Genomic DNA, 16,435 nt, shown 5'->3' with positions numbered 1-16,435 from the left:
GAGGTCAGTCATCTCAGCTCCAGGACATCTCTGCAGGAGTCCCTCAGGGTAGTGTCCTCGGCCCAACCATCTCCAACTGCTTCATCAGTGACCTTCCCTCCACCATAAGGTCCGAAGTGAGGATGTGCACTCATCAGTGAACAATGTTCAGCTCTGATCTCAACTCAGATCCTGAAGCAGTCCATGTTCAAATGTAACAAGATCTGGACAATATCCAGGCTTGGGCTGACAACTGGCAAGTAACATTGGTGACACATAAATGCATGGCTATGACCATCACCAATAAGAGACTATCTAGCTATCTCCCAACGTTTATCACTGAATCCCTCACTATCAACATCCTGGGGATTACCATTGATCGGAAACTCAACAGGGCCCACTGCATAAACACAGTGGCTACAAGAGCAGAGCAGAGGCTTGGTGTACTATGGCAAGTAACTCCCTTCCTGACTCCCCAAAGCCTATCCAACAGGCACAAGGCAGGAGGGGGAGGGAATACTCCCCACTTGCCCTGGATGGGGGCAGCCCCAACAACACCATCCAGAGACAAAGCAGCCCCCGTTTGATTGGCCTCACATCCACAAACATCCCCTCCCTCCACCCCCCGCCGACGCTCAGTAGCAGCAGTGTGTACCATCTACAAGATGCAGAAACTCACCAAAGACCCTCAGACAGCACCTTCCAAACCCTCAGCCACTTCCATCCAGAAGGACAAGGGGCAGCAGATACATGGGAACCCCACCCCCTGCAAGTTCCCCTCCGAGCCCCTCCCCATCCTGACTTGGAAATATATCACTGTTCCTTCACTGTCACTGGGTCAGAGTCCTGGAATTCCCTCCCTAAGGGCATTGTGGGTCACCCTACAGCAGGTGGACTGCAGTGGTTCACGAAGGCAGCTCACCCCCACCTTCTCAAGGGACAACTAGGGATGGGACAATAAATGCAGGGCCCAGCCGGTGATGACCATGTCCTTAGAGTAAACATAATATGAACTGCTGTGCCACTGGGGATGTGGGATAGACAGAGGCTTTGGAACAGGCTGCTCAGGAGAAAGGTGTGGAATGACTGGTGTGTATCTGTCCCAGAAGGTAATCCCATGGTGCAGCCACTTCCAGTTACTCAAATAAAACTGGAAATGGTCAGAAAGTACTCAAAGTGGGCAACTTAACCTTTCAGTCAGAGGATCTTTCATAAGAACTGAAGTTTTCAAACTTGTCCAATGTGGAGGAGACAGGATAAATAAAGCAGGTCTGTGATAGGGCAGAGGGAAGGGGGAAATGAGATGCTGGCTATCAGGTCCTGCCTCTCCTGTTATGTTTACTAAATCCTACCCTAGACAGATCTCCTCAATGCTGTCATCTTCTCATTGCACAAACTGAGCTTTCACTGACCCAGTGTGCGTGTGTGAGCGTTCTCACGTCAGAGATGGCAATTTCAGTTCGAGCTTCCCCTTCCTGGGTTCAGCTCCCTTTGCAACCGGAGACCCTGGTCCAGACCCTACAAAATCTAAAGCATCCATTTTGCCAGAGTGGCGAGGAGTGAAGGAGGAGTGAAGCGAGGGCTGCTGGGAAGGTAAGGGCTTAATTGACATTTGGGCAATGGCTAAACCTGAGATACCACACGTGTAGTATCTCCCTCCCGCCCCCCTCCTCTAACCAGAAGAAAAAGACTCTGTAAGGTAAGGCTTTTATTTCTTATCTTTCTTTTTCATATATTTAAGTGCATTGTTTGGTGTTAGTTAGTTGGTATAAAGCTAAGCCTACAATGGCATGGGACCTCCGATCCATGGCATGTGCCTCTTGCCTGATGTGGGAGCTCAGGGATGACTCTGACACTTGCAGGAAGTGTGTCCCGCTGCAGCTGTTGTTTGACCGTGTGGTGGCTCTGAATCTGTGGATGGACTCACCGTGGAGCATCCGTGATGCTGAGGAAGGCGTGGAGAGTATGTTTAGTGAACTGGTCACACCGCAGGTTAGGATTGCTGAGGGAGACCGTGAGTGGGTGACCAAAAGGCAGAGATAGAGTAGGAAGGCAGTGCAGGTGTCCCCTGCGGTCATCTCCCTCCAAAACAGGTACACCGGTTTGGATACTGCTGGGGGAGATGGCTCACCAGGGGAGTGCAGCAGTTGCCAGGATCATGGCACCATGGCGGGCACTGCTGTTCAGAAGGGCGGGAAAAAGACTCGTAGGGCTGTAGTCATAGGAAATTCTATTGTGAGGGGAGTAGATAGGCGGTTCTGTGGCCGAAAACGGGACTCCCGGATGGTATGGTGCCTCCCAGGTGCTCGGGTCAGGGATGTCAATGATTGGCTGCAGAACATTTTAAAAGGGGGAGGGTGGGCAGCCATTGTCTTGGTGCATATAGGCTCCAACGATAGAAGTAGAAAACGAGATGGGGTCCTGATCTCTGGATTACTACCAGTGCCACGTGCTAGCTATCGCCAAAATGAAAAAATAGGCAGGGTGTACAGGGAGAGATTCAGGTTTGTTGGACTTTGGGACTAGTTCTGGGGAAGATGGGACTATTATAAATTGGACAGTCTACATCTGAACCAGACCGGAACCAATGTCCTTGGGAGAGTTTCTGCTTCTGCTGTTGGGGAGGTTTTAAACGAATGTGGCAGGGGGCTGGGAACCAGAAACGAAAACAAGTCGGCAGCGAGGTGGAGACTGGAGACTCTTAAAAATTATGAAGATAGCATTAATAAAAGTAAGAATAGGCAGAGAGCAGGTGAACGCAAAAGAACTGGTGGCCTGAAATGCATCTACTTTAATGCAAGGAGTATAGTGGGTAAGGCAGATGTACCTAGGGCTTGGATTGATGCCAGGGAACATGACGTTATTGCCATCACAGAGACTTGGTTGAAGGAAGGGCAACTAAATCTTCCAGGATATAGACGCTTCAGGCAGGACAGGGAGGAAAGTAAAAGGGTGGGGGAGGTGGTGGAGTTACATTGCTGGTCAGGGACGATATCACGGCTGTGCTAAAGGAGGACACTATGGAGGGCTTGGGTAGTGAGGCACTAGGGGTAGAGCTGAGCAATAAGAAGGTGCAGTTACGTTGTTGGGGCTGTAGAAAAACAAATAGGTAAACAGATTATGGAAAGATGTAGAGGCAATAGGGTAATGGTGATGGGAGATTTTAATTTTCCCAACATTGACTGGGATACACTTAGTGTCAGAGGTCTGGATGGGGTAGAATTTGTAAGAAGTGTCCAGGAGAGTTTTCCCATTGAAGGCAAAGGATCGGAAAGGCAAACTTCATGAACCGTGGATGATAGGAGGAATCGTATGACTAGCAAAGAGGAAAAGGCAAGCGCATGTAAGGTTCAGGCAGCTAGGAACAGAACAGGCCCTGGAGGAATATCTTAAATCCTTAAACAAGGAATTAAGCGGCTAAATGGGGTCATGGAATGACTTTAGCGAGCAGAATTAAGGAGACTCCCAAAGCATTTTATTCTTATATAAGAAGCAAGCGGGTAACTAGAGAAAGGATAATGAAGGAAGGCTGTAAACCGAACCTGAGAGAATGGGCGCGATTCTGAATGATTACTTTGCATCAGTGTTCACTGAGGAGAGGAACATGATGAATTTTGAGATTAGAGAGAGAAGTTTGATTAGTCTGGATCACGTTGACATAAGTAGGGAAGATGTGTTGGGTATGCTAGAGGTTATTAAGGAGGACAAATCCCCAGGACCAGATGGGATCTATCCCAGGTTGCTGAAGGAGGTGAGAGAGGAAATAGCTGGGGCCCTGACAGATATCTCTGTGGCATCCTTCAATACAGGTGAGGTGCCAAAGGACTGGAAGGTTGCTCATGTTGTCCCTGTACAAGAAGGGTAGTAGGGATGTTCCGGGTAACTACAGACCAGTGAGCCTGACGTCGGTAGTAGGAAAGTTGCTGGAGAAGGTCTTGAGGGATAGGATCTATTTATATTTAGAAAAGAATGAGCTTATTGGTGATGGGCAACATGGTTTTGTGCGGGGGAGATCGTGCCTTACCAACTTAGTAGAGTTCTTCAAGGAAGTGACCAAGTTAATAGATGAAGGAAGAGCTGTTGATGTCATATACATGGACTTCAGTAAGGCGTTTGATAAGGTTCCCCATGGTAGACTAATGGAGAACGTGAAGTCACATGGTGTGCAGGGTGTTCTAGCTAGGTGGATAAAGAACTGGTTGAGCAACAGGAGACAGAGAGTAGTAGTTGAAGGGAGTTTCTCGAAATGAAGAAAGGTGACCAGTGGTGTTCCACAGGGGTCAGTATTGGGGCCACTGTTGTTTGTAATATACACAAATGATCTAGAAGAGGGCACTGTTGGTATGATCAGCAAGTTTGCAGATGACACAAAGATTGGTGGAGCAGCAGAAAATGTAAGGGACTGTCAGAGAATACAGGAGGATATAGATAGACTGGAGAGTTGGGTGGGAAACTGGCAGATGGAGTTCAATCCAGGCAAATGTGAGGTGATGCATTTAGGCAAGACTAATTCTAGAGCGAATTATACAGTGAACAGAAGAGCCTTGGGAAAAGTTGATGGGCAGAGAGATCTGGGAGCGCAGGTCCATTGTACCCTGAAGGTTGCTGCTCAGGTGGATAGAGTGGTCAAAAAGGCATGTAGTATGCTTGCCTTCATTGGACGGGGTATTGAGTATAAGAGCTGGCAGGTCATGTTAAAATAGTACACGACATTTAGAATACTGTGTACAGTTCTGGTCGCCACATTACCAACAGGATGTGGATGCTTTGGAGAGGGTGCAGAGAAGGTTTACGAGGATGTTGCCTGGTATGGAAGGTGCTAGCTATGAAGAGAGGGTGTGTAGGTTAGGTTTGTTTTAATTAGAAAAAAGGAGATTGAGGGGGGACCTGCTTGAGGTTTACAAAATCATGAAGGATGTACAAAGTTAAAAATCCCACAACACCAGGTTATAGTCCAACAGGTTTAATTGGAAGCACACTAGCTTTCGGAGCAACGCTCCTTCATCAGGTGATGAGCTCCTTCATGAGGTGATCAGGAGCGTCACTCCGAAAGTGAGTGTGCTTCCAATTAAACCTGTTGGACTATAACCTGGTGTTGTGGGATTTTTAATTGTGTACACTCCAGTCCAACACCAGCATCTCCACATCATGAAGGGGATAGACAGGGTGGATAGAGATAAGCTTTCTCCCAGGGTGAAGGATTCAATAACGAGAGGTCACACTTTCAAGGTGAGAGGTGGAAAGTTTAAGGGGGGTACTCGCGGCAAGTACTTCACACAGAGGGTGGTGGGTATTCGGAATGCGTTGCCAGCAGAGGTGGGAGAGGCAGGCATGGTAGGTTCATTTAAGATGCGTCTGGACAGATGCTGAGCAGGTGGGGAGCAGAGGGATACAGAGGCTTAGGAACTGACTGACAGGTTTAGACAGTACATTTGGATCAGCTCAGGCTTGGAGGGCCGAAGGGCCTGTTCCTGGGCTGTAAACTTCCTTTGTTCTTTTATCCCACAACACCAGGCTATAGTCCATCAGGTTTCTTTGGAGGTACAAGGTCTCAGACCATTGCTCCTACATCAGGTAGCTCATGGAGTAGGACCATAGGACACTGATCCTCCAATCCGTCCCTTGTCACCACATCTCTGCACACTCAGTGCCTCCTTCTGCATTTAATCAAGATTGGTATTGGTTCTCTGTTGTTGTGGTTCAGCCCCATCATTTCCGATGCCTTTAATCTTTGTGTTGATGAGTTTTGTTCCAACTGCTGACACCCCTCTGCCAGCTCGTTTCGATTGTTGCCTCTGGATTTCTGCATCCAAACGGTAATCAACCGGTCTCTCCTCGTGCCTCAGTTTCTTCCCTGTCTCTATCTCTCTCATTGAAATGAAACGTAATCACTGCAGTTTCCCACTGACTCTCCCTGTGCCATGGCTCTGAATCCCAAAACACTTGTTCTCTGCCAGGTTTTAACATTAATTTCCTGGATTAAGTGAACCCCCTTTCCAATATCCAGCGACTGTCAGCTCACCTGAAAGCAGAGCCTGTCCGGCAGCCTCCGCGTAGAGAGGAAACACAGGCAATGTTTCTGCTCTGTCACCTTTTGTCAGAACAGGAAATAGTTGGGAATGGGATGGGTTTTCAGGGAATGGAAGGTCACTGGGCTGGTGGACAACAGTGTTGTTGTCATTGCTGAGATTCTAGCCATAATGTTTTTATAAACAGGCTGGTCCCGTTTAGTTTCTGGGTGATGGTAACCTGCAGAATGTTGACCGTGGGGGTTTAAGTGATGGCAATGCCATTGAAACTCAAGGTTTGATTGGAAATTATTGATTTCAGTTCTTGGAAAAGGCTGAGGGTGTTCACCAAGGATTTCAGGTGAACCCAGCAAATAGGTTGTACAATCTCAGTTCATTAAAAAAAAATCCTGGTGAATGCGGTCACTGGCATTTAAAACACGAAACCGTTAATACACATGTGACCGACGAACCTGCACAGAGAGGAAATGATTTTTATAGAGAGATGTTCACTTCAGCTCACCAGCAGAGTTCTGCAGAAATTGTTTTGCATCCAACGCTCTTAGAATTAACACTGTCAGTAGCAGATAGCTGCATTAATGTCTAACTTATGTCGATATGTGAGCAATAAATGAATACCTGATGGTTAATATGCATTGTGTGTGGTGACCCAGATAGTTGCCTCGTTCTGGGAAGAAGAGGTCAAAGTCTTGGGGAAGGTGTGGGAGAGATTTACTGGATCAGTGCCAGGAGTCCGTGGATAATCGGAAGACTCTGGGATTGTTCTTTTTCAGAGAAGGCAGATCGAGAGAGTTAACAGCGGTACTGAGAGCTGAATGTTTCAGGGAACATCTCTGGGACATACGCACCAAACAACCCCACTGCCCCCCCCGGCTGACCACTTCAACTCCCCCACCCACTCCGCCAAGGACTGGGCTCCTCCGTCACCACATACACCTCATCTTTCCACCTCGGGACAATGTCAATTTCACCAGTTTCCTCATCTTTCCCCCCCACCCACACCTTATCCCAGATCCAACCCTCCAACTTGGCACCGCCCTCATGACCTGTCCTACCTGTCCATCTTCCTTCCCACCTATCCACTCCACCCTCCCCTCCGACCTATCACCATTACTCCCACCTTCATCTACCTATCGCACTCTCAGCTGCCTTCCCCCTGCCTCCCGGCTCCCTATTTATCTCTCAGCCCCCTTCCTCCACCCAACATTCCTGATGAAGGGCTTTTGCCTGAAACATTGATTCTCCTGCCCCATGCGATGCTGCCTGACCTGCTGTGCTTTTTCAGCTCCACATTTTTCATACTTGAAGGTAATTAATGAGGAACCTCTCCCAATAGAAAAGGGATTAACAATCATAGACAGGCTCTTCGGCCTTGAACTGGTCCATGCCGACCATAATATCCTTTCACGTGATCCCCATCTCCCTGCACTCGGCCCATACCCTTCTCATCCTTTCCTGACCGTGGATCTGTCCAGATGCCTGTTAAATGTTGTTAATGTACCCCCCTCAACCACTTCCACTGGCAGCTCATTCCATACCCTACCACCCTCTGTGTAAAAAATAAAAGTTGCCCCTCAAGTTCCCTTTTATTCTTTCCCCTCTCACCTTAAACTGATCCCCTCCAGTCCTCGCTCCCCCAACCCTGGGAAAAAGACCGAATGCATTCACCCTGTCCAGGCCTGTCATGATCTTATACATTTCTGTAAGATCCCTATGTTCCAGGGAGAACAGCCCCACCCTAAGTATTACAGTCGAGGAGTGCACGGTCTTTCTGATTGCATTCCTCCATGGGATGTTGTATGTTGTTTACAGTTCCCAGGATGGCTAATCTCAATACATTGTCTACGTGAGATTTTAAATTTTAAAAAATCCATCAGCCAGGTTCCTTCATAAACAGATTGTATTGTGTATCGCCGCAGTCCTACCTGACCATAGGGGCTGCTCTCTCATTGGAGAGAGAGACGACTGGTGGGGATTTAACCTGAGGGCTCCCAGACCTCAGGGAGGGGAGAGGTTGAGAAGGAGAGCTGTTCATGGTAACCTCAAACCGGAGATGGGAATTGAACCCACACTGTTAGCATCACCCTGCTCTGTAAACCAACAAGTCAACCAACTGAGCTCAACCGGTTCCCGTAAACAAAACAGTTAGTTTATTATCAAAGTAAAACCCATACATTAAAGATGCAATAATTGATTAACATATGCAGTAATGTGAATGTTAATCCTCTCTGAATATCTCCAAAGCACACGCATAAAGTTAAGAAAATCAGGAATGCGAATAGATTTCTTTGCAGAGATTGGCTGTCTGAACTAAACTGTTTGGTTAATGGGCTGTTCTTTCAACAAAAAGATAGTGTTGGATCTCCAGATTCTTACACTCTGTACATAACACAACAAGTTTAATTGTGATGGGCCAAGTGGCCTCTGTCTGCCATGTAATAATTTAGTGAGATCGAGTCACTAATCTCACACAGTTGTTGCTGGGATCTTTGCAGACACAGCTTGCTCAGGAAATCTTGCAATGTGCCTTCAACCTTTCCCTTCAGGAAAAAGGACTAGGTTTCACCTTGATCTCAACAAATGACTTTTCTTTTCAAAAATGTGGAGGTTCAGCTGGGTCGCTTATTCTTCCGACTTTATCCAGGTCAGCCCCGAACCTCCTCCAGGAGTCTCTGCTGCTCAGATGTTGCCGTGGTTTTCCAGCACCACCCTCTCCGCACTGTTCAGCCAAGTTCTCACCAGGCATGGGCGTGCTTGAAGGATGTCCACTCATGTCCAGAAAAACCTTTCACTGCCGTCTTAAACAAAGCCCTCCAGGTAATTTCCATGATCCTTGAAATAAATCCATTTTCCACAATTCCTCAAAGCTTAAGTCCTCCAAGAAATACTTGAATCCAAAGTGCTGGGTCCCACGCACAATGCTGTGAATGACCAGCCGTTGTCCTGTACAGTGCACCTCAGATGAACACATTGACTGAGATCCACCTGTCCCTCCCTCTGCAGGGACCTGATGCCCCTAACTCCATACCTACTGCATTCTCATGTCTATGTCCTGCCATGACCTTCCTTCCCTCCTGTCGACACGCGTTCCCAAACCTTCACAGCTTCCTTCCTACCTCACACACCAACCTTCTGCATCCTCGATGATGCCACCTTTGACCTTTGCTATATTTTGGCTGCAGAGTGCCCTGCCCATCCAAAGCAGCACGGGGAACTTCAGAAGGTGGCAAAGGTCCGGGGGAGGTAGGGTCTGAGGTAAAGCAGAGTCTCATGCGGATGCATTCTGGGCAGTGAGATTGCCGGGCAGAAATAAGAGGGGGCCAAGGGTAGGCTGTCGACAGCTGCCATGGTAACCATGTGGGTGATGAGGAATGGAGATATGCGAGTAACGGTTAGATCAATGACCATGGGGGAGCATTAGCATGGTGCACCAATACCCGTACTCACCCACAGACGGCTGGCAACGTGAGAAGGGAACAGAGTGTAGGAGTAGGCCATTCACCCTCTGGGTAATCTATCTCAATGCCACACACCCACACTGTCCCTCAATGTCATTGGCAATTTGTCAATCTCTCTCCTGAACACAATGGTTGAACTTCCTTGGCCTTCTGGAGTAGAAAATTCCAAAGACACTGCACCATCTGAACGAAGCGGTTTCTGCTCATCTCAATCCTAAATGGCTTCACTTTTATTCAGAGACTGTCCCACAGTCAGGGGAAACCTCTTTTCTGCATTCACCATGTCTATCCCTTTTAAGAATTTTCTAAGTTTCAATGCGATCACCTCTTGTTGTTCACAGCTGGGGAAGTTGGATCCAGCCTCCACGGTCTCTCCTCAGCATTGCCAGGAATCGGTCCAGTGAACCTTCACTGATATCCCTCTTGGACAAGTCTGGCCTTCCACTGGCAAAAGGCCAAACTAATGTCCAATTCGGGAGGTGCAGATTCACCGTGTTTGGTACAGCTGAAACTGGGAGTGACTCCACGCTGTGATGGAGTAATGAGAAATGGAGAAAATGCAGAGGCATGGAATTGAGGGTGATTTAGCAGTTTGGATTAGAAACTGGCTTTCTGAAAGAAGGCAGCGAGTGATGGTTGATGGAAAATATTCAGCCTGGAGTCCGATTACTAGTGGAGTTCCACAAGGATCCGTTTTGGGACCACTGCTGTTTGTCATTTTTATCAATGACTCCGACGCAGGTATAGGTGGATGGATTAGTAAATTTGCAGACAACACTAAAGTTGGTGGAGGAGTGGACAGTGTGGAAGAATGTTACTGGTTGCAGGGGGACTTGGATAAACTGCAGATTTGGGCTGAGAGGTGGCAAATGGAGTTCAATGCAGCTAAATGTGAAGTGATGCACTTTGGGAAGAATAACAGAAAGGCAGAGTACTGGGTCAATGGAAAGATTCTCGGTTGTGTGGATGTACATAGATCCCTGAAAGTTGCCACCCAGTTGGATAGTGCTGTTAAGGAGGCATTCGGTGTGTTAGGTTTCATTGGTAGAGGGATTGAGTTCCAGAGTCGCAATACCATACTGCAACTATACAAAACACTCATGCGACCACACTTGGAATATTGTGTACAGTTTTGGTCGTCATATTTCGGGAAGGATGTGGAAGCATTGAAAAAGGTGCAGAGGAGATTTACCAGGATGTTGCCTGGTAAGGAGGGAAGGTCTTATGAGGAAAGGCTGAGGGACTTGGGTCTGTTCTCATTGGTAAGAAGAATGCTAAGAGGGGATTTGATAGAGACATACAAGATGATCAGAGGGTTAGATAGGGGAGACAGTGAAATACATTTTCCTAGGATAATGATGAGGAGTGATAGAGTTAAGACAGATGTCAGAGGCAGATTCTTTACGCAGAGAATGGTAATGGTGTGCGATGCCCAACCTGCTAATGTAGTCAACTCAGCCACATGAGGGAGATTTAAACAATCCTTGGATAAGCACGTGGATGATTTTAGGATGGTGTAGGGGGACGAGTTGAGAATAGTTCACAGGTCGACGCAACACCGAGGGCCGAAGGGCCTGTTCTGTGCTGTATTGTTCTATGTTCCAAGCTCCAAATTGGCTTGGATTTGGGAAATGTCAATGCATTCCGAGGAAAAGTGAAAATGGGTCGGAAGCTTCAACAGTCAAGGGTAGAATGTTTGAGTGAAATGATGACAGTTAATTTGAAGGGGACAGGAATAATATATTAATATCTCTCTAACAACGAGCAATAGACATGGCCAGGACAAGAGTTGTCATCAAACAGTGTGGTGCTGGAAAAGCACAGCAGGTCATGCATCTGAGGAGCAGGGGAGTCGATGTTTTGGGTCTGAATCCTTCATCAGGAATGTAATCATTCCTTTTCCGTGAAACGTCAATTCTCCTGCTCCTCGGATGCTGCCTGACCTGCTGTGTTTTTCCAGCACCACTCTAATCTAGACTCTGATCTCCAGCATCTGCAGTTCTCACTTCTGCCTTATAGAAACACATAGTTGGGCGTAAACATGGGAATTCGAGTAGGAGAGTGTGAAATGGTCGAGAGAGTCACGATTCACACAGCCCCGAGGCGTTTCAATAAAGGTGTACCGAGGGAAAGGGTCAGTCCATTCAAGGACAAAGGAGGGTACTTCTGGAAGAAGCCTGAGGGAGTGAGTGATACTGTCAACAAATGCATCGCATTGACCTTCCCAAAGGAGCAGGGCAGGAAGGACGGTGAATCCCGGGATATCCCAGGGTATGTCAGCGTTTAAAAGGATAAGGTGTTGGCTGCTTTCAAAAGCATTAAGGTCAACAGGTTCCCAGGATCTGCTGGGAATTATTGCGGAATGCTGAGGGAAGCTGGCAAGGACGTTGCTGGGCCTCGAGCGATATCTTTGTCTCCTCTTTAATCACAGGCAGTGTCCCAGAGAACTGCAAAAGAGTCAGCGTTGTTCCTTTGTTGAAGGAGGGTAACGGGAATATCCGGGACATTTACACCCTGGTCTGCCTCTTGGCAGCGATAGGGAAATAATTCGGGAAGATTCTCAGAGTTTACTCACATTTGTAAAATATATTACCAATAGGTAGCCCGGCTTTTTGCAGGGAAGCCAGTATCTCCCGAACCCAACGGAGTATTTTGAGGAAGTGACAAAGATGATTGAGGACAGGGTGGTAGATCAGAATTAGTATCCCGATAGTGTGGAAACAGGCCCTTCAGTCAATCGAGGCCACACCGATCCTCTCCAGAGTAACCTACCCAGAACCATTCCCCTACCCTATACTTGTCCCTGACCAATCCCCCCTAACCTACACATCCCTGAACACTATGGGGCAATTTCCCATGGCCAATCTCCCCTAACCTGCACATCCTTGGATTGTGATAGGAAACTCACGCAGACACGGGGAGAATGTGCAAACTCCACACAGACAGTCAGCTGAGAATTAAACCTAGATCCCTGGTGCTGTGAGGCGGCAGTGCTAACTACTGAGCCACCGTGCCACCCTTAGGTGTTGTCTACGTGTCTGTATTTAGCAAGGCCTTTGACAAGGTGTCTCATGGCCAGCTGATACCAAAACTGAAATCACATGGGGTCAGGGGTGAACGGACAACATGGATACAGAGGTGTCTTCATCAGGGGCTGGAGATCTGTGCTCAGTGGTGTTCTGCAGGTATGTTTGTAATATATTCCAATGACGATAACACAAAGATGAGGGCACTGTGAGGATATCGATAGGGTGGAGGCTTGGGTAGAGAAATGGCAGCTGGAGTTAATCCGGACAAAGCTGAGGTGATGTGTTTGGGAAGGTCGAACGCAGGAGGGAGGTGTACACTAAATGGCAGATCCCATAGCAGCATCAACATACAGAGGGATCTAGATATCCAAGGCCCCAGCTCCCTCAAAGGATTCCAGCAGATTAGTTAAACGTGATATACCCCTCATGAACCCATGTTGCATCAGGTGGGTAAGGTAGTGAAGAAGGCACATAGCAATGTTTACCTTCATCAGTCAGGGCAGAGAGCGTAAACATTGGCAAGTCATGTTAGAACCTCAATCAGGTAACGTTTGGAGTATTGTATACAGTCCTGGTCACTGCACTAACAGGAGGAGAGGGGACAGGCAAGCTTTCCCGGGATGTGGCCCGGTCTGGAGAGTGTTTGGTATGAGCAGAGATCAGACAAACTTGGTTTGTTTTCACTTGGAGGTGGGGGTGCGACCTGGTCGACGTTTACAGAATTATGGGAGGCATGGATGGAACGGATAGTTGGTGTTTTGTTTAAGCAGGGGAGAGAGGTCAGTTACTGGGGGGAGCTTAGGTTTAAGGGAAGGGGAGTAAGTTGGAAGGCTGCTCGGGAGGATTTAAACTAGTAACAGCGGGGTGGGACCCAGGGAGATAGTGAGGAGAGAGATCAATCTGAGACTGGTACAGTTGAGAACGGAAGTGAGTCAAACAGTCAGGGCAGGCACAGACAAGGTAGGACTAATAAATTAAACTGCATTTATTTCAATACAAGGGGCCCAACAGGGAAGGCAGATGAACTCAGGGCATGGTTAGGAACATGGGACTGGGATATCATAGCAATTACAGAAACATGGCTCAGGGATGGGCAGGAGTGGCAGCTTAATGTTCCTGGATACAAATGCTACAGGAAGGATAGAAAGGGAGGCAAGAGAGGAGGGGGAGTGACATTTTTGGTAAGGGATAGCATTACAGCTGTGCTGAGGGAGGATATTCCCGGAAATACATCCAGGGAAGTTATTTGGGTGGAACTAGAAATAAGATAGGGATGGTCACCTTATTGGGATTGTATTATAGATCCTCCAATAGTCAGAGGGAAATTGAGAAACAAACTTGTAAGGAGATCTCAGCGATCTGTAAGAATAATAGGGTGGTTATGGTAGGGGATTTTAACTTTCGAAAACAGAGATGGGGACTGCCATAGTGTTAAGGGTTTAGATGGAGAGGAATTTGTTAAGTGCGTACAAGACAATTTTCTGATTCAGTATGCGAATGTACCTACTAGAGAAGGTGCAAAACCTGACCTACTCTTGGGAAATAAGGCAGGGCAGGTGACTGAGGTGTCAGTGGGGGAGCACTTTGGGGCCAGCGACCATAATTCTATTCATTTTAAAATAGTGATGGTAAAGGATAGACCAGATCTAAAAGTTGAAGTTCTAAATTGGAGAAAGGCTAATTTTGACGCTATTAGGCAAGAACGTTCGAAAGCTGATTGGGGACAGATGTTCACAGGTAAAGGGACGGCTGGAAAATGGGAAACCTTCAGAAATGAGATAACAAGAATCCAGAGGAAGTATATTCCTGTTATGGTGAAAGGGAAGGCTGGTAGGTATAGGGAAGGCTGGATGACTAAAGAAATTGAGGGTTTGATTAAGAAAAAGAAGGAAGCATATGTAAGATATAGACAGGATAGATCGAGTGAATCCTTAGAAGAGTATAAAGGAAGTAGATTAGATTAGATTACTTACAGTGTGGAAACAGGCCCTTCGGCCCAACAAGTCCACACCGACCCGCCGAAGCGCAACCCACCCATACCCCTACATTTACCCCTTACCTAACACTACAGGCAATTTAGCATGGCCAATTCACCTGACCCGCACATCTTTGGACTGTGAGAGGAAACCGGAGCACCCGGAGGAAACCCACGCAGACACGGGGAGAACGTGCAAACTCCACACAGACAGTCGCCTGAGTCGGGAATTGAACCCGGGTCTCTGGCGCTGTGAGACAGCAGTGCTAACCACTGTGCCACCGTGCCTCCCATGGAGGTCAGAAAGGGACATGAAATAGCTTTGGCAAATAGAATTAAGGAGATCTCTTGGTGAGGATCCCTGGGTGGGGGGTCCATGGGGGGGAAATCCCTAGGGGGCAGGATCCCTGAGGGGGGAAATCCCTAGGAGGCAGGATCCCTGGGTGGGGAAGGGATCTCTGTGTGGGGGATCTCTTGGGGGGAGGGGATCCCTAGGTGGGGGGGATCTGTGGGTGGAGGGGGGGAGCTTGGGGGTGAGGAATCCCTGGGTGGGGGGTCTGTGGGGGAGGGATCTCTGTGTGGGGGGGAATCCCTGGGGGGAAGGAGTCTCTGGGGGGAGGATCTCTGAGTGGGGATCCCTGTGTGGGATCCCTGGGGGGGGGGATCCCTGGGTGGGGGGTCTCTGGGGGAGGATAGAGAGAAGGTGATCTTTCTGGTGGATACATGAAGATTAAACTGAAGTAAAAACCCAAAGGCCAGGAAGATGGGGGTGGTGCTAATCTGACTGAATGTTCCAGAACCTGCCGGCTGAGGAACGTTCCAGAATATAATTGTCAAAATCGAAACAATCATCAATTTGTAAATCCTTCCGTTGCACCTCCAGCAGCTGCTTCTGAGAGCAAACATTAGGTTATACCTTGTTTAGTGCAGTCCCTGGACACGACCCGAGAGCGGTGAGGTTCAGGGTGAAGGAAGGGAAAGTTCCTTCCCACGGTGGGTGGTGGGGGTCCCGGAAATGGGGAGGAGGTGGATTGAGCAGAGTCCTGCAAGCGGGTATTCACTTGGCGAGAGCTGTTTGGAAATCACAGGAGATTGGCGCTGGATAATGGCACCTGTCTGAGGAACAGGCCTCAGCCTGGGCTGGAAGAACTCTGTGATTCCATGATCTGTCTCATGTGCCACATGGCACAGCAGAGAATTGAGGAGGATCAGTTAGAAAAAGGTGACTGAGATAGTGAGTGAGAAAGCAGAGCCCAGGAAATCCCAGGAATCTTGATGTTTCCTCTTGTCAGATTGTCCGGGTGGTTGATGTTTCTGATGATATCTGGTTGGCATGGATGGATTGGACCAAAGGCTCTGTTTCTCTGCTGCCTGACTCACTTCAATGGGGTGGACTAGGTTTGCTTGACCTGGATGTCATCTGGCCCTATTACATGATTGGTAAAACCCGCCATAATAATAGGAGTTAAACACAGGTCATAGCAACGAGGGCACAGAGACTGAGAGCCTAACTACCCTGTGATGAGTTTTCTGGTGTAATCTCTCTGGTGGGATCAGGGCGAATCTCCCCATCTGTCCCAGGACGAGAAACAGATAAAGAAATGAGAGCGATGTATTCAGTCAGAGGTCAAAGGGAAGACGTTAAAGAAACCAGTGAGTTTAAAGACAGACACATCAGCGGCTCCCAGCGGTTTCTACCTGGGGGATAGAAAGAGCTTTGCCAACAAGTTGTTCTTCAGAAACTTCAGAAACTCTCTCGATTCAGGGCTGGGCCCAGAAACCGAGCAAACGATCAATATTGAAAAGGAATTTGAGTGCAGAAAACCGGAAATTCCAAGTGTTCTAATGCGATTGGAGCCATCGAGTAGATGCTAGAATCTGTTCTGAAGGGCAGAATGCCTGTTAACCTGATTCAGGAGAGAGCCAGCGTGGGTCAGGCAGTGACTAAACTAGGGCTAACGGAAT

The sequence above is a fragment of the Hemiscyllium ocellatum genome, chromosome 45 (assembly GCF_020745735.1).
Source record: "Hemiscyllium ocellatum isolate sHemOce1 chromosome 45, sHemOce1.pat.X.cur, whole genome shotgun sequence".
Lineage (NCBI taxonomy): Eukaryota > Metazoa > Chordata > Chondrichthyes > Orectolobiformes > Hemiscylliidae > Hemiscyllium > Hemiscyllium ocellatum.
This window is presented reverse-complemented; position numbering follows the sequence as displayed.